Genomic DNA, 19191 nt, shown 5'->3' with positions numbered 1-19191 from the left:
CAATAAAAACTTGAAAAGAAAAGAAAAGACAGCAAAGCCTTCCTTCTCAGATTGTTCTCCTAGCAACCTGATCCCTAATGAGGTCCAGCGTATTTCGTTCAGCAGTTAGAAGTCAACGGCAGTTAAAGACGGAAGATGGCCATGGACTTGAATTCATGCCAAAGTGTAAAGCCGTTCCCCAGCAGGTGTACGTTGGAAAGAGCCTTTAGGATAGAGGAGCGTATGAATGGGAGACTTGTGCCAGAAATAATTTTTCATCCTTTAGTGGTAGCTCGTCTGATACCTGTCACGTAAACCGCAGTTTACATGGCATTTGCCCCTGTTGCCTCTCCTGGACCAGGAGGATGGGGTGGTGTTTTGCCCTCACGTTTCCAAAACCCTGAGAGACCCGCAGGCCAGGCACTGTGCTTATGGTTTCCCTGTTTCCAGGGCAGCAAAACATCTGGCACGTAGTAGGTGTCTGCTGAATGCTTGTTCCACGTAAGAAAGAACGTCATCCTTGGAGATGGCAGAAGTACAGGTTAGGCAGGTGAAAGAAAATCCAAGTGCCTGGTTCACAGGAAAGATTCTCAGGTGTCCTGGGGAAGAAACACTTCGTCAGTAAAGTACGTGCATACGGTATCTACTTGGTCGTCACTGACTGAACTGAAGTAACCTGGACAGAATTGAATCCAAGATACCCGCTGAAGGCTATTCAAAGATTTAAAAAAAAAACACAAACCAGTTACAATGTTGATTGGCATGAATGGATGCTCTTAAATAAGACTTAGCCACAGGAACAGGTGTTAGTGTTGCCCCGACACCAGCTCCTCCCCTTGTGGGCATCTTGGTGGCGCACACAGACCTCACTGTCTGGCCGGGGAGGTGACTGTCATTCCCTCGGATGCTGTTAGCCGTCACGAGGCTGGGAGAGAATGAAGCTCTGAGCCGGCTGCAGAAGATGATTGATTAAAATTCAGGAAGTGTGGGCGACAGAGTTTTGACAGCCGTCCGTTCCCAGCCCCATGATGGAGAGCAGTTTACGTTTTCAAGAAAACCCTTAATGAATCACCAGAGCTGTACGATTTTATCAGGGACTGTGAGGGCTATTTTAGTTCTTAAAAACTGTGCTGCTTTTCTTTCGGTCAAAGAGCAGCCCTGATCCTGTTTCAGAGGATTGCGAGAATGGTGCTCTAAGTGTTCTTTTTAATTCCAATTTTCATCTAATAGTCTCTTTTTGCAGCAGTACTTTGAAAACCTTCATTAAATTAATAACTCAAACTATAGAAAATAATAAAAAAAAAAAACAGTGATCACCCATAATCTCACTGCCCACTGGGAACCACTTTTGGTGTGTTAATTTGAAACATTTGTCTGTTTACAAAAATACTCTTTGACACACGTTTATGCTAATATCAAATATTTAAATTTTTAATGTGTGTTAAGGGATTCAAGCTAAATTTCATCCTGAGAATTCTTTTTTTTTTCCCTCAGTGTTTATGTACACCAACACCACATGAAATGCACGTTGGGTTAAGGAAAGAGAAATTGTGGTCCGTTTCTTGGCATCTTACAGAAGTAAATGTGTAGACCTGAAGGAAAACTTAGTCTAAAGTGGATAGAGAAGCTGAGTCACAGGGAGGTTTAAGTGGACATGGATGGGGTGACAGAGCAAGGCCATGACAATCTCTAGCCCGGAGCCTTTTCCCCCTTGACCCAGTACACCATCAGCAGCCGTAAGAATAACTTAACAACGTCCAGTAAAAGTGAATCAGCCTTAAGCCTAGTAGAGCACTACCTTCAGAGGAGTTTAAATGGTACCCATGCTCGTAACCTGAGCGTGGACACACAGCTGACGTCTTGAACAGTTGAGGTGGGTATTACCTGTCTCTGCTGAGAGCCTGTGACCTGTGTTTGGTTGAAGATGCGCGCCTCTGACTTGTGAGCGCAGGGCAGGGCGCCCTTGTGCCCTTGGGCTTAAGTCTTTCCTATCAGCTGACATGATGCCTTTGGTCACCACCTCTAGTGATCTGAATGGCGACTTGTGATCTCAGAGCCCAAAGAAATGATCAGAGCTTGGCTGAGTCTGGACTTCTGTGAATCTGTAGAGATACAAACACTGTCACTTCTATTGCTGCCATAACAAAATTACTACAAATGTGTGATATGACTAGCACAGATGTGTTACCGTACTATGATGCAGGTAAGAGGTCCTGCAGGGTTCTCACTAGGCTAAATCAGGGTGCCGGCAGGGCCGTGTCCTCTTCTGCAGGCTTGAAGAGAAAATGTGTTTCCTGCTCATCTGGGTTGTTGGCAGCAGAATTCCTCGTGACTGTAAGGCCTGTTTTCTTGCTGGATGTAAACTGAGGGCCATTTCCAGCTTCTAGAGGCCACTCCATTCCTTGGCCACAGCCATTCTGCCATCTTTAAAGCCAGCAATGGTGGGTCAGGTCCTGCATGTTTCACATCTCTCTGACTCACTCTTCTGTTTTCCTCTTTTGCTGTGAAGGACTCATGTGATTAGATGGAGGCACCTAGATAATGCAGGACCATCTCCCCATCTCAATGTCCTTAACGTTAATCACATTTGCGAAGTCCCCTTCTCCAGGGAAGCTGGCGTATCCCCAGGTTCTGGAGATTAGGATGTGGACATCTTTGGGAAGCCTACCACATATATATTTAGAAGGCTTATTAAAAGGATGAATTCCTCCCCAAGTACTGTGTTCTGATCCTAACACAAAGTGGAGGAAACTGTGTTTTCTTAAAGACCAGAGTTCAGTTCCAAAACCTGACACTTTTCATTGGTGTGGTCTTGATTAAGTTAACAAACCTTACCTTTCTTTTCTCCCTGTAAAATAGGGAGATACGAAGTTCCCATGAGGATCAAATCACAGCATGCTTTAGAGTTTTCTAAGCTACTTACTTTCATGTTCATTGTCAGGGTTGTCATCTATCTAAGAAAACATTGCTCATTTGCTTTTGTGCCCATCCTTCTAAGAATGGACATCTTGGAATGAAGATCACCATGACTCAGTAGACCATAGACTGTCACCAAACGTGGCTGTCATGGGGCCTCCTCTGGGCATTCAGGGGACTTTGAACTCTATCAGAGATCTGCTTAGAGCCTAGTCTCTGACCAGTCCTCCTCATTTTGTTTATATGAGAGTATCCATGGTAGATCTCAAACTCACCAGACCCTGAACTTCCTTCTCCATGTTTTCTTTAGTATCATCCACTGAGGAGTCTGGTGATCAGCACCAGACGAGCTATCTGCAATTTGTGTGCACAGACTCAATGACCATGACTCAGAAAGATGGGCTGAAACTCTCTTTTATCATTTAACCTAATGGTTAAAAGAACCATTTAAGGAGGGAGGGTATATAGCTCAGGGGTAGAGCTCATGCTTGGCATGCACGAGGTCCTGGGTTCAATCCCCAGCACCTCCATTAAATAAATAAGTAAATAAATAAACCGAATTACCTCTGCCCCAAAAATTTTTTAAGAAAATAACCATTTAACACAAGCAGTTTTACTCAAAATAGCATTTTTGACTCCTTAGCAAGCAGAGACTCAAGTCTATTTTTGGTCACAGAAGTGTGGATCAGGTATTCCTCAATATATTTTCAGTTCACAGAATACACTGAGAGGAGATGGACCACTTAATGTTGGGGTTCACCAGGGATCGAGCTTTAACCTTCTTCTCTCTGCCTTTCCCTCAAAACACCTCCCCCTGTGGTTCCTCGTCTCCCGCAGACTCAGCCCTCACTCGGCACTGGTGCTTCCAACTTCGTCTCCACTCTGCTCTGCTTCTGAGCTCTGCCCGTTGACACCTCTGTCCTGGAGCACCCCAGTTACTTCAGGCTCAACAGGATCCTTTGCTAACACTTGTTTACTTGCCTCCTAAATCTGTTTTATTTCTTCCTGAGTTTTCCCTTAGTCTCAAACTGAAACTGTGCTGCATTCTTCCCACTCCCTGCCACCCCTCGTCGGATCCTACTCCACATGCTGACAGTTCTGCCTCCTAAATATTTCAGTATTAATGATACTCTCCAGCCTTAATGATCTTGGCAAGTCCCTTGCGATTCCTCCCCCAAATTGTCTTTTGCAATGTTGGTGACATTTTTTTTCCAGCCTTCTAACTAATCACCTTCCCGTCTCTGGTCTCCCCACCCAGTCATCACCGTCCACAGTTGGTCTGTCTTATCTACAGTTCTGATCATGATGCATTTCTTCCTGAGTGCTACTAATGCTCCCAATTACGGCTCCAAGGGATTAAGTCTCACGTGGTTCCAATCTACCCTTCCAGCCTCACGTTCTAGCAGGTTCTTTCCTCACTGCATACTATATCCACTTAAAGTTCTAGGCATTCCCCACGTATGTCATGCACTTTCGTACCACCAGCTGCGCCGGGTACCCTCTCCTCCTTTCCCTTCTTGTTCAGCTCCTGCTTTCAAGACCCAACTACAAGTTTCTTCCTTCCTGGTTACCCTCCCCTGAGTCCATACGCGGACGTGGAGTCTCTTCCTCTCCTGTGTTTCCCTAGCACTTCTTGAATATGTGAATTACTTTTCATTGTAACTGTTTAGTTGTCTCACTTCACTGGACAGTTACAGTTTTATTATAATGTAATAAACAATTCTTGGTTAGATGGATGGAGAGATGTATGTGCATATTTAGAGTTCTTTTAAACCTTCTGATCACGCCATGTCCTTTTGAAAGGGAAATGCACTGCAGATATTGGAGTGCAAGAGAAACAATAAGGCATTATCTTTCTTTTCCTTACTTAGATGTTTTAAATATTACCTAGCTTTGGAAATAATCGCTGGGCATTCAGTCTCATGCTTCTGAAAAAAAAATGAAACGGGTTCAGAAATTTTTGAAAAGGGCCCATTTTAATTACTGCCTTTCAGTGAAAGGGATGTGACTGTGAGGAAAAATTGCATTTTAGGTCTGCGAATTCTTTATTTTTCTAACTGCACACCTTATCATTTCCCATTGGAATTTTTAGCTCCTTGAACATTTCTAACATTTCTAAATGTTTTTTTTCTAGTTGCAATGGATTATAATAAATTGTACATTAATTTTTTAAATGAATTGTCCAGTTTGCTGGGGAAAATGTGGAGACCTTAAATTGCCCTGTTGCTAACACTGAACGTCTTTAATCTAATAGTTCCAGACCCCAGCCTCCCTTTGCTGCCGGGGTCAAAGGCCTGGAAGCCACCTTTGAGCACATGGTGGTGTTACTGAACCAAACTTGGGTCCATGTGCGAAGTAAAGCCAATCTACTGACACTGGGTTGTGGTGAAGGGAAGTGCAGCGTTTATTATAAGGCACTGTATGTCAGAATGGGTGGCTCGTGCTCAAAAACCCTGAATTCCCCAAAGGGTTTCAACAAAGCATTTTTAAAGGCACAGTTGAGGGAGGGGCATCCCAGAATATGTGCTCAGCTTGTGCACAACTAATTTTCTGGTTCGTTGATGGTGAGGTAACAGGGCAGTGTCACAGGAGTTAGTATCATCCATCCTTACACACCAGTAGGTCTGGGGACTGTGTGCTCATTGAGTAGTTTTTTTTTTTTTTTTTTCCATTTGGTGGTGGTTTTAGCATCTGTAAAACAACTCAGGATATGTGCATCAGATATGATTATCTGCGTACTTCAGAGAGGAGCTAAGCAGAGGATATGGGGGACGGGTCTGTCCCAGGAAAGTCCCCCCCAGGTCCTGCTCAGTTATAGTGTGAAACATCGTCTGAAAGCCACTTTCCCATCCCAGAGAGCCCCCTTCTTCCTCACCTGTCTTCTCACACATCCTTTCCTCAAGGAACCCTTCTCTCACCTCCAGCCAAACCTTAGTAAGTGTGAATTGCACTGGGTGCCCACCTCCTATGGCAAATATTGCTTTCCTGTTTTTAAATTATAAAATAGTTTACATGTACAAGAATATCTAAAATGTATGTTTACTCCAGAAGTTTACTCCAAAAGAAACTATTGCTTATAAAATGCTCACCATTCATTCCCCTGCTTCCCTTGTGTTTTTACTTTTTTATTTTGAAGAACATTCAGATTTTTTTTAAGTAAAAATAGTGTAAAAAATCCCATATACCCTCTCACCCAGATTCCCTGAATCTTAACATTTTACCACATTTAAAATTAATCCTTCCCTCTCCAATCTCTTTTTGTCTCTGTTTCTCTGTCTCTTTAACACACACACACACACACAATTGTTTCCTTGAAACGTTTGAGACTAAATTGCATATGTGATGCCCTTTCACCTCAAAACACTTCAGGTATATATCTTAAGATAGATCTCTTACTTACCTATAATATAATGGTCAAAATCAAGAAACTAACATTGATACAATAATAGTATCTAATCTATAGACCTTATTAAGATTTTGCCAATTGGTCCGTGATTTTTTTTTTCCCTAGTCCAGGATCCAAGGCTGATGTTGCATTTAGCTGTCTTATCTCTTTAATTTTCTTTAATCAGGAAAAGTCTCTCCGTCTTTCTGTGTCTTTCTTGTCCTCAGCACTTTGAAAGGTCCATTGCTTTGTAGCATGGCTGTCAGTCTGGTTTTAGACAGATGTGTTCTCATGATTAGATTCAAGCAGTGCTGTTTGGGGCAAGTATGTCACAGCAGCCATGGGATTTCCTCAGTGCACCTGTTGGGGGTACAGGATGTCAGTTTGTCCCATTGCTGATCACTTATTTAGGATGCTGTCTGCCAGGTTTATCCTTTAAAGTGACTAGCTTCCTGCCTTAGTCAGCTCGGGCCACTGTAACAAAATGCCATAGACAAGGGGGCTTAAATAACATTTATTTCTCACAGTTCTGGAGGCTGGGAAGTCCAAGATCAAGGCACAGGCAGATCTAGTGTCTGATGAGGGTCCTCATCCTCATTTGCACAATGCTGTGGTCTCAGTGCATCCCCACGTGATGTAGACCTGAGAGGGGAGCAAGCTCTCTGTTGTCTCTTATGAGGGTGCTCATCCCATCACGAGGGCTGCACCTCCGTGACCCAGTTACCTCCCAAAGGTCCCATCTCCTACTATCATCACATTGGGAGGTTAGGGTTTCAACGTAAGAATTCGGGGTGGGGGGAACACAAGCATTCAGGCCATAGCAGTTCCCTCTGTAATTGACCAGGAACTCGTGGGGAGACCTTCTGAGACGCCCCTCCTTCCTCATACTTTAGCCTCTGATTTTAGCATCTGGAGATGATACTTTCCGGAAGCAGCTGCTGCTGCGGATGGACAGTTAGCTTGTTTCCATGTTTTTGCTTTGTTGCTTGCTGTTTTAAATCTCCTGGTGCACACAGGCAGGGACTTCCCCAGGGCACGCCTTCTTCAGCTGTAGCAGCCGTATAAACAGAGCCCCTTTTTGTGTGTTTACTGACTATTCTTGTTTCCTTTTCACACTGATAATTTAGTGTATATTGGGGAGATCTGTGTTTACATCAGCACGTATTCCAAAAATGATGACGATGTTGAGATGTTGTTTCGCAGAGGAAACTTTTTTGACTTCATTTAAGTTGCGTTTTGAAATTTCATTGGCATTTTCTCGGAACGATATGGTTAATTAGGATCAGCCCCGTTTTATCATCAAGTTCATAGACTTCACTCCTCACTACCTTAGTGTCCTGTATTAAATTCTCATAGTGAGATTCACAACAATAAATATAAGCAGGTCTCTCCATTTAAGAAAAGTCCGTGTAGTTGAACTTCTGCCCAAATCTAGGGACAAAAGGCCACAGAATGTCCTGAACCCAAGCATGTCTTGTGAAAATATTTTGTTCAAATCAAACTGAATGACACAGTATGAAATGTCTTACTCATTCTGTTTGAGTTATAATAAACATAGAGCCTGGAGGTTCAAATTTTTCCAGGCACAATTTCTGGTGGTAGTATGTAGCTTTTATGTTAGAAGATTCTTTTTGACTTTCAGTTTAGGTTAAGAGTTAAGTTCTACACTTGAATGAAAATGTGTGGTTGTGCAAGTGAGTTGGGTGGCAGAAGAATGACATTTTTGCTGTTGCAGGGCTGCTGTTGATCAGGATGGTGACTTAGAACTGGGTGTGGGAACCCAATGGTATGGATTCTGTTTGGCAAAATCAAACCATCAAGGAATAGGTGACAGGGCCCTGCAGAAGTAGAACATGAAACTCTGACCCAACCAGAGAAATTGGTTTAGAATGGGTGAGTGACTTTCTCAAGATTACATAATTTCAAATGGTAGAGCTCCAGAACTCACAATCTTAGCTACTCTGTTGTAAATATTCTGTGTGTGTGTGTGTGTGTGTGTGTGTGTGGACATTACAATGTCATGCATTTTAGAGCCTAATGGTAAAAATGCATAATTAGGAAAATGCAGTTTTTAATGTTATTGAGTATAGAATCCAACCTGACTTATGTTCTTTTGTCACTTAATGGAAAAGCAATTTCTACAAAAGTTCATTAAAAAAACTTACTGAAATGAAAATATTCACCACGGTGTAGAACAGCCTATTTAATTTACTGGGTCCCATCTTCGCATCATGTGGCAAACTTCCAGGTGACTCGAGTTCCCGAAGGAACCGTTTCAGTTTTGTTGTACTGACATGACAGTTTATCTGTATGAGTGGTCTTAAGAATCCTGAAGAACACAGACACTCAAATTTGTGTGTCTTGGAGAAAAGCTGGGAGAGAAATAAACAAAATAACAACAGATCCTGTGACTCTTTCTTCTACCTTCTATCCCAGCTGAATTAGGAAATCAAACTGCAAATTCAAAAAAGCTGAAATCTACCAACATATATGACTGTTACAGGAAGCATCTCGGCTCTAAGTGCTGGATGTGCAGACCTCACCCACCGCAGAACAAAATGAATCACCCCCGAGGGTGCAGGGTCTTCGGGGACATCCTTCTGGGAGTTTCTGTTTTTCCCATTTCTCCCACTTCCTTAACAACATGTTTTAAACACATAGAATTCATTCAGATAAACAGGAGGGGCAGTTTTGAGTGGGGAAATAGTTGTAAACGGATGTCCTGGGGTGGACAGGTAGGGGCCATCGGTGTGGGTGAGGAGACGTTGGTATCTGCGTAGCTTTAGTGGAGATGAATGATTGATGAAATAACGATTTACTTACTGTTTAATCAATTGCCTATTACTGTTGTCAAGTTCTCTGATGGACACGGGACATCCTGCTGACCAGGACACTTACGTCCCTGCCACCTTGGTTGAGCAGCACAAGACAAAGCTCTGGAACTCCCCTCACCTTCGGCAAACTCCCCTGACTCTTGCCCAGCCCTCCCCACAAGTGTCATTCTTGAAACAAACTGCTGATTGTTTTCTCTGTGCAGATGTGTTTCAAACCAGTGACTATAAACAATCTATTTCTGTGTCATGTAGGCATTCTGTCACATTTTATGGAGCTGTTTTTGTACAAGTGCAAGAGAGGTGTGGATGGGTCTGAAACATGAGATTCTTGGGAATCTAAACCAATTTCATTTTCTTGAGTACAAGGAAATGCTCTAGTGTGTATTAGAAATTAGCCTGTCCTAAATGACAGCAAGTGTTGTTTCGTTCATCTCAGGTTTAGATGCTTGCGGCACATTTTTAGAAAATTACATCATCGTATGATTGCCATCAAGGTGACAGATTGTCCCTTAGATTCTTAAAATAGCGTCCTCTACTCAGAGGAGAGAAACCCTGTAACATACACTACAGCAGTCGGTGTCACTTTTGTTCATCCAAATAATGTAATAAAGTATGATTTGGGGAGAACAATCAAAATAAAACAAAGTGTAGGGGAAAGTTGCTTCTGAGATATGGTATCTTGCTGGGTTAAGTTGTTTGGCGGAAGATATATTCCTTGCTTCATGATAAGCTCATGATTTCTCTGCTGCTTTGCCAGTGTGTTCACCATGTTTTATGTTGGCCTTTGCTTTGACTCATCTGTCCTGCTCTACAGAATATATTGACCACAGATGAACATACGTGTATGTCTTACTCTTAACAAAATGTCAAGGAGATAAAGTTAGAATTGTTATGACTCCCCTTTAAAAAATATTACACACTTTAATGTCAATTTCAAGACTATTGACTGACTAACGACATTACTAACGTGCTTATTCCTGAAGAGGAGAGCAAATTAACATTCAATTGTAGGCAGCTTCAAATTGTGAAACTCATAAATGTTATCCAGGGACTCCCTGCGTAACACTTGCAGACAGATAGCTGTGGTTATGATGAGTCTGCCTTTCTGACTGAGCTGGATTCAGGAAGAATTAAGAAGCAAAACAGCATCGGGACGGCAGATATGCTGGTAGTTGGCACCTGCGTCTTCAGGGCTTCAGGTTGTTGGTTTCAGGTTGTTGGTTTCGCTTTGTCAATTGGTCACGTCACCTGACTGAAAGCATGGGAACTTGCCTAAATTATGCTCAGATTTTGGCTGCTTGATCCTTAGCTTAATAATCATGAACTCAGTAGACTGTGCTTTGCGGAATGAACACTGAACGTGAAAAACCTGCCGTCTTTTGGTTCACCCTCACCTTCCAGCTGATACCAAAGCCAGAGCGAAGGGCTGTGTTTGAGACGGAGCTCCCAGCGATGAGAGGACAAGCCCTCTGTTTGAGAATGGAAGATTTGGTGGCAGAGAAATGTGGCGCAGGCCACTGTGTTTGACCAAAAACAGGAGGCACTGAATGGCTGGAGCCAAATGAAAGCCGGGAGGGAGTAAATGCCAGGAGTATAAAAATGGGTTTAAAGAAAACCAGGCAGGAGCCAGGGGATGCTGAAGTGGGACTGGCTTGAGGATTTGTATCTTAGCCAGGAAGAAAAAAAAAAATTTAACCCCGCTCTCTTGAGCTTTGAAGTTGCCAACTCCCAAATCCACAGTTGTCCTCTTTTTAGTTAACCATGACCCTCTGCTGCAGGTCCTGGCAACCTGGAGCTTGTCTTAGTTGGGGAGTGTGGCGTTTCTCCATAGCTGTTCAGGAAACTCCCACATCATGTGGTCAGTGTAACTGCCTTATACTCATGCAGAATCCCACACATCACTGCAGGGATCCTGAGGAGATGGAGGGCCACACAGGCAGAGACCCTGACCACATTAGATGACTGATCTCCACCGCAGCCCAGCCCGTGAGGCTGTTCTCTCTCCTTGCCTCCATAATCACCAAAGCGTTCTGGACAATTCGAAAGGAAAGGTTAGAAAAATGGAGAGCCACTCAAAAATAGATTGTGGCTAATTGGTAACAGAGCTTTGCATACATTTACCTGACAGCTTGGAAAGGCCTAGAAGTCCCTTGACTTCACCTGTAACTTGGTACCCTTCTGTGCAACCCGCTGAATGCTCTGTCCCGGGGGGAGAGTGATGGTTAAAATGGGACGCACGCTGCTCAGTTCACTCAGCCCCTGATTCAGTCCTGCAAGGACCTGGTGGCTCTGGGTCAGTGATTCTCCCTTCCAGCCTTTCAGGAGCAGATATGAGCAACTGATCCCCCTTACCTGATATGATATATAGAAGAGAATAGAGGAAACCAAGTATTTTGCTGAAAATAATGGTTATAAAAATGCTCCCTCATGTGCTATGTGTTTCTTTGAAAGGGTATGAATACTGCACTTGGGAAGCGAGTTGTCACACTGGTACAGTATTCCTCAAAGCTCGCTTTCTGTTGTAGAAAATCCAGTCCAACATGTGTTGTGGGACAGCTCTAACCCAGGGGGCCACCCCACCACCACTGTGACTGCGAGTTGCTCCAGCAGAATGGCCGACATGGAGAGGCAGGCAAGGGGGAGCTGGCAACCAGACGGTGGCCTCTGTTCTCTGTTGGCAGGGATAAGGAAGAGCAGATGCAATTATAAATAGAATTAGAGCCCAAACCAGGATTCCTTGGGTAGCTCAGTCAACACAAGGTTTTGTTTGATTCAATTTTCTAGATGATTTCATCAATGATTAGCCTAACTTGGTTAGTGGAGATCTGAAAGGAGAGCCAGCTTAAACATAGTCAGCAAGGCCAGCCTTTCCTTTTTGTCTGTTTTTTTTTTTTCTTTTTTTGAGGGGCAGGCATATCTCCAGTTATTGGCTTCTTTGGCTAGACAGTGCTATCCACATTTTTTTTTTGATAAAGCGGAAAAAAAAAATCACTAAGAGACTGTTTAGAAATCTAAAAGAAAATGGACAGGCTGGAGAAGTATTCATGCTGAATAATTACCTTCGATGCTTTGTCCAAATGGCATACCAGGTCAGACTGCTGAATCAGTCAATCAGTCTCTGACTCACTCCCTCTCTCTGTTGCCCTGTTTCTCCCACTAAAGTATCATTATTTCTATTTCTTTCCATGTAACTTATAGCTCTTTGCAGGAACAGTGAGATTTGTTCCTGGGGCTGAGCTGTCTCCAGAAATAAAAGTTGGATGGTTCATTCCATCCTAAACCCATCTTTTTGACTTAGTCATAGTGTCCAACCTTTGGAAATGCGTATCAGGGGCTTAGAGCTGGACTGAATGGTCCAGCCACTCTTGCTTTTTCCTGAAAATGAAATTATTGGATAATAGGTTTTGTTAAGAAATCCTGTCAAAAATTTCTCTTGGTTTAATTTTAGTCTTATTTGGGCTTTAGCTTGGAAAGTTAAAAATATAGGTAGGAGGATTCACTATTTGGGGAAGAATGTACATTTAAATGATACCACCACCTAGGTTTTTTAATAAAATATTTGCCTTCTTACTCATATCGATCAACATGAAATTTCTTTTTTAGAGAAATTGTTTTATCTAAACAAATGCAAAGTATGATATATTATTACAAGTGACCCTTCTTTTGAGCATTCAACCTAAGAAGTTTTCTGTATTTTGTAGAAGTCCAAATCAAAACAGAAAATCTTGACATATAGAGCAGCTACTTTATATTTATTTTTACTTGCATATTTTATAAAGGCCACAGTAAGACTTTCAAAAAGCAAATTATATGCTAGTGACTTGATTACATGGAAATAATAGTGCAATCCAGAAAATATTTTTTTAAAAGTATAGTAAAAGGTTGCCATCATTGAAAAGTAGTGATCTCATAAAGTTCAATTACACAGAATGCAAACTTGCATTATTGTAAAAACAATGACAAATATTTTGGCTATCTTCCAGCTTATGTGGGAAAACTAAAGAAAGTTTTTCTTTTCATATATTAGTAAGTTAAAAAAAAAACAGCAGTTCACTTTTACAAATTTTGTATCACACAGTAAATTGAGAAAATCCCAAACCATTGTAAAATGGTCACCTCCCAACTGCACCTCCACGCACCCAGACTCTCTTTCCAAGAGCCAGTAAGACCTTTATTCAGCCTTCAGATGAGAAGAGGTAGATGGTGGAGATCAATCACCAATTACACTGTAACCGCATTAAACTATTTTGCATCCCCTCATAATGGAGTTTACTTTACAACATTCAAGAGATAAAGAAAAATTAGTGGCTGTGTAGAGAATTACAAGACAGAACGTATAGGTTTTTTAAATCATGAATATGGAAATGTTAGCCCTTGAAATTAAGGAATAAACTTCAGACTAGACCCAGTTCAAGAAAGAACTAATGTGTTAAAATATGGTACTGAATTCACACAGAACAAACTTCTGGTTAAAGACATGAAAGAGGAAAATAATAAATTCAGCTATATTAAAATTAACGTGAGGAATAAAAGGTCGAATTTTTAAACTGGCAGAGGAGAAAAATAATTTAAAGCATATCATTTCGACCTCACACATAGTGATAAAAGCACAAAGAGAAGGCACAATTAGTAGACATCTCAAAATAAAATTTTAGACGTAAGTACATCAGTGACCAATGACAATAAACGTAAGCTGATTAAACTCATTCATTACAAAGCAGAAGATATACTTAGTAATTATACTATGGTACACTATAATATAATATACTTTAATATAATAAAGCATCTTTTATTTTAAGAATCCTTTCTATTTTTTGTAAGGAAATTTCCTTCCACTTAATTGGAATTTTCAGTAACCAAGCTTCTTTCTCAACACAGGAACACTCAAAATATCATTTCAAAAATAATCATTGTCTCCAAAAGATATGTAAGAAAATCATTTAGGCTACCATGATGTCTAGTCACCCTAGGAAGTGACATCATTTAAAAATTCCCAGAGGCAAAATGTGGGCTTAAAATCCACAATTTGATTTGAGGATTTTTTATTCCAAATGCTATAGTCATTTATTTCCAGTGAGTTTTTAAGTTCTATTTCTTTTTAAAAAAATAACCTTTATATTCTGACTTCTGGGCATTTTTTAATGATATCACCTACTTTGTACAGTTATAAAATAACATAGTAGCCAAAAACACTTTTCTCATATCTTTTAGAGACATTGAGAAATTTCTGAAATGATATTTTGAATGTTCTTGTGTTGAGATCAGCTTAGTGGCTGAAAAGTCCTAATTGAGTGAAAAGAAATTTTGGATTTTATCCAAAAATGCTACAATGTATTAAGATGAGGAGGTGATGCTCTAATATAGTTTAATTCTACAGTTTGATACAATATAAATTATATTCAAGGGGAAAAGAATCCTAAGAACTGTACATCTTAAAATTCTGAAATGATGATTTCTTGGTGGCAGATGTTTTTAAAATTCCATCATTATTATGACAGAATATCCTCGCTATAAGAAAACCTTTTTATATTGGGTACCATGAAGTTCTAGAAGAAAAGGGGGACGTTCATTTCCATGGAGAAATCAAGCTGTTGTTTAATTTCTGTGCACTTTGGGGAAACTGTCAGGGAGCCCTGCCGTGCCTCATGGTCCCTGCCCTGGCTGAGCTGAGCCAGGCTCTCCTGAAGGGGTCGACATGGCTCTCTTATTGGACATCTGTCCATCTCTTGTCACTGAGACCATGTCACATCCTGGGCTTGCACGATCAGCATGTGAGTATGGGCAGCTTCAACCAGTCGGGATGGGTATGATTTAAAAAAAAAAAAAGAGGACTTGCACAATGTCCTCATAAAAAGAACTAGACAGGGATCTTTCCTGGAGTTTTTAAAATTATGGCTGTTGTCTAAGTGGAGGTTTGCTAAAATACGCAGAAAGAGGAAGGAAGAAAACTATGTAAGTTTCTTTTTTTTTTTGTAAGGTTCTTAAATGCTTGGAAAGCTCAATATCTCTTGAGCTACTTGACTACTTTTCCTTACTTCTCATTGTCACCTCCTCTCTCCCTCTCTGTCTCTCTCTCTCTGTCTCTGTCTGTCTGTCTGTCTCTCTCACACATACACACACACACAGCCCTATAGGCTGTGCTTAATTTTCCATCTCAGTTTTATGACATTGCCAATGTGTCTAGGGAGTCAGTGTTTGAACTGAAGAGAACCAAAGGAAATTGTAAATTCCTCTTTCAAAAGCTGGCATCACACACGTGTGGGATGCCGTCACGGATACCTGTTACGAAGGAACGTCAGGAGCAGATGGATTAGACTGCCCCAAACCAAGCAGAGTGGAGTGGTGAAGGGCTTATCACCAAGGTACTTTGAGAATCTAGCTGGATTGATGCACATGTCCTAACTGTCCACTTCACTTTGGCTGCAGCAAACTGACTAAATAATTTCATTCATATCAGAATGATGAACTTTCTGTTCATAATTTTACCAGTTAATAGAAACACAGGTTAAAGAATGGAGTTTAATTATATTTCACCTGGAACCATTTCTGAGAGGTAATACTTTGGGATACTCTGAGCTTCCCCATACATTTCACAGCAGCACATTTAAGTCTTCAAGCACCAATAAATGTACTTTTGAGTGATCAGAGGTTTTGATGAGCTTATTATCCAATATGTAAGTGATTATTTTCTTGTTTTTCTTCCATTTTTCCTAAAAACTTTATATATTTGCAATTAAAGAGAACGTGGTTTGATTTTGACAAAGAAATTGTCTATGTACTTTCCTTGATGTTAATTAACTTGGAGTATTAATTGAGACTGAATTATTATTTAACTCTGCTGTAGCTAGTCAAGAAAATAAATTTTTAACTGTTTTTGATGTGCAGTGAAGGCTTGTGGATATTAGAGTCTGTTTAACTTAAGGCAACTGGGACAAAACTTTTCTGAGCTTCAATTTTCTTTTCTGTAAAAATGGAGACAATAATTATACCTGCCTTCCAGAGTTTTGTGAAGATGAAATTTTTAAAGAGAAAATAATTTTAATAGTTGATTAACAGCATCATGTTAGTTTCAGGTGTACAACATAGCAACTTAACATTTTTATAGATTATACTCCATTCAGAATCACCACAAAATAATGGCTGTATTTCCCTGTGCTGTGCAGTACATCCCTGTAGCCTATCCACTTTATACACAGTAATCTGTACCTCTCAGTCGTCTTCTACACTGCTTTTTCCCCGTCCCCACTGGTAACCACCAGTCTATTCTCCATACCTGTAAGTCTGTTTCTGTTCTGTTGTATTTGTTCTTCTGTTTTTACTTTTAGATTCCACATATTAAGTGGCATAGTGTATTTGTCTTTCTCTGACTTCTTTCATTTAGCAAAATGTCCTCTGAGTCTATCCATGTTGCTGCAGATGGTAAAATTTTGTTCTTTTTTCTGGCTGAGTAGTATTCCATTATATACATATACCATCTTATTTATCCATTTATCTGTTGATGAGCATTTGGATTGCTTCCATGTCTTGGCTATTATAAGTAGTGCTGCTATGAATATTGAGGTGCATGTATCTTTCCACATTAGTGGTTTTGATTTTTTTCAGATACATACCCAGGTGTGGAATGGTATATGGTTATATGGTAGTTCTGTTTTTAGTTTCTTGAGAAACCTCCATACTGTTTTCCACAGTGGCTGCACCGATTTACATTCCCACCAACAGAGTAGGAGGGCTTTCTTTTGTTCACATCCTTGCCAACCAACATTTATTATTTGTCGCCTTTTTGATAATAGCCATTCTGACAGATGTGAAGGAATAACTCTTTGTGGTTTTGATTTACATTTCTGTGATAATTAGAAATACTGAGCATCCTTTCATGTGTCTGTTAACCATCTGTATATCTTTTTTGGAAAAAAATGTCTATTCAGTTTTTCTGCTCATTTTTAAACATATTTTTTGATACTGAGTTATATGAGCTATTTATATATTTTTGTTATTCCCTTATCAGTCATATCATTTGCAAATATTTTCTCCCATTTGGTAGGTTGCCTTTTCATTTTGTTGATAGTTTCCTTTGCTGTGCAAAGGTTTATAAGTTTAATCAGGTCCCCTTTGTTCATTTTTGCTTCTGTTTCTTTTGCCTTAGGAGGCAAAAGTTTGATTTATGTCAAAGAGTGTTCTGCCTATATTTTCTTCTAGGAGTTTTATGGTTTCAGGTCTTACATTTAAGTCTTTAATCCATTTTGAGTTTATGTCTGTATATGGTGTGAGAAAATGTTTTACTTTCATTTTTTACATGTAGTTGTCCAGTTTTCCCAGTACCACTTGTTGTCTTTTCTCCATTGTATACTCTTGCCTGTTGCATAGATTAATTGGTCATAAGTGCATAGGTTTATTTCTGGGCTCTCTATTCTATTCTGTTAATCTATGTGTCTTTTTTTGTGCCAGTACCATGTTATTTTGATTACAAAGCAATACCACACTGCTTCGTAGTATAGTCTAAAATCAGGAAGTGTGGTACGTTTAGCATTGTTCTTTTATCTCAAGATTACTTTGGCTATTCAGTATTTTTTGTGGTTCCATATAAATTCCAGGGTCATTCTAGAAAAATGTCACAGGTACTTTGATAGAGATTGCATTGAACCTGTAGACTGCTTTGAATAGTATGGACATTTTAACAATATTAATTCTTCCAATCCATGAACATGGGATATCTTTCCATGTATTTGTATTGTTTTCAGTTTCTTTCATCAGTCTCTTACAGTTTTCAGAGTATGGGTCTTTCACCTCCTTGGTTAAATTTATTCCTAAGTATTTTATTCTTTTTGATGCAATTATAAATGGGATTATTTTCTTGAGTTCTCTTTCTGATAGTTTATTATTAATGTATAACAAAACAACAGATTTCTGTATATCAGTCTTATCTCCTGCAACTGTACTGAATTCATTTATTAGTTCTGATAGTTTTTTTGGTGGAGACGTTAGCGTTCTCTATATATAATATGTCATCTGCACAGATAGTGACAGTTTTACCTCTTCCAGTTTGAATGCCTATTATTTCTTTTTCTTGTCTGATTGCTGTGGCTAGGACTGCCAATACTATGTTAAATAGAAGTGGCAAGAGTGGGCATTTTGTCTTGTTCCTGATTTTAGAAGAAAATAGAAAGCCAGTTATTTTTAACATTATATCTATTATACAGTCAATGTTTATAACTATTAACTGTTATTATTGTTATTTTATGAGCATCAAATGTGATATGTGCTTTTTAAACTGTTGATTTCCTTGTCAACTCTAAGCAGCTGTATGTATTAGTTTTATTGTTAATATCTCTTTCTGATTATATGATAGAAAAGCTAACTTTTGTGGGCACTGTAATTTTTTGAGAGCTGAGTATAAAACTGAGAAAACATGCTGCTACATAAGTAGATTAAAGGATTTGGAAATTGTCTTCCTCATTCTTATTTTGAAAATAAAGTGGAAGCAGATGGAATTGAGTGTGAAATTATCACTTAAATAAAATGAGCTTAGAATTATATTTTGGATCATTCATATAGTCTCGCTAATTGCCATGCATGCCCCCAAATACTTTCCAAAGCTGTTTGTTTAACAAAGAGATGATTCAGGATGCTTTCAGCCATTGCTTGGTGTGAAAGAATCCTATCTTATTACTGTGCATTATGGTCTGGTCAGAGCAGAATCAAGTAACCCAGACAGAGAGCCTTTAGCCTTTAATATAACCTGTGGCAAATCGAGTAAGTGTCAGGGTCTCCAGTTTCCCTTCATGTAATCAGAGGAGAGCGTTTCCCCACTGCCTATTGTGGATTTCAAATTCTAAATGAGTGGGGCCTCATTATGAGAAATCTGGAGACATGGCATATATCATATTGAATTGTTACCGATAGTAGTAATACCACGTAATACCGATAGTAGTAATGCCATTGTCAAGTCCTCCTCTCTCCTTAATGAATTTGGGGGGCAGTTTGGTTTTCTTTGCCCGGGTAGTGCCCATGAGCTAGTTTTCATTAAGACCATGTTAGCATTGAGCTTGCTCCTCTACTGGGCTGTTCTCCGTGGGGCTC

General features: G+C 40.0%; 1 protein-coding gene across 1 annotated transcript in view; it reads left to right on the top strand.

Annotated features, from left to right (window-relative positions):
* The window catches only part of DOCK10 (dedicator of cytokinesis 10), a 242080-nt gene that overhangs the window by 11575 nt on the left and 211314 nt on the right, over window positions 1–19191 (top strand). The window lies entirely within an intron of this gene.

The sequence above is a fragment of the Vicugna pacos genome, chromosome 5 (genome assembly GCF_048564905.1).
Source record: "Vicugna pacos chromosome 5, VicPac4, whole genome shotgun sequence".
NCBI lineage: Eukaryota > Metazoa > Chordata > Mammalia > Artiodactyla > Camelidae > Vicugna > Vicugna pacos.
Note: the sequence above shows the minus strand (reverse complement) of the source record. Positions and strands in the feature narration are given on the sequence as shown.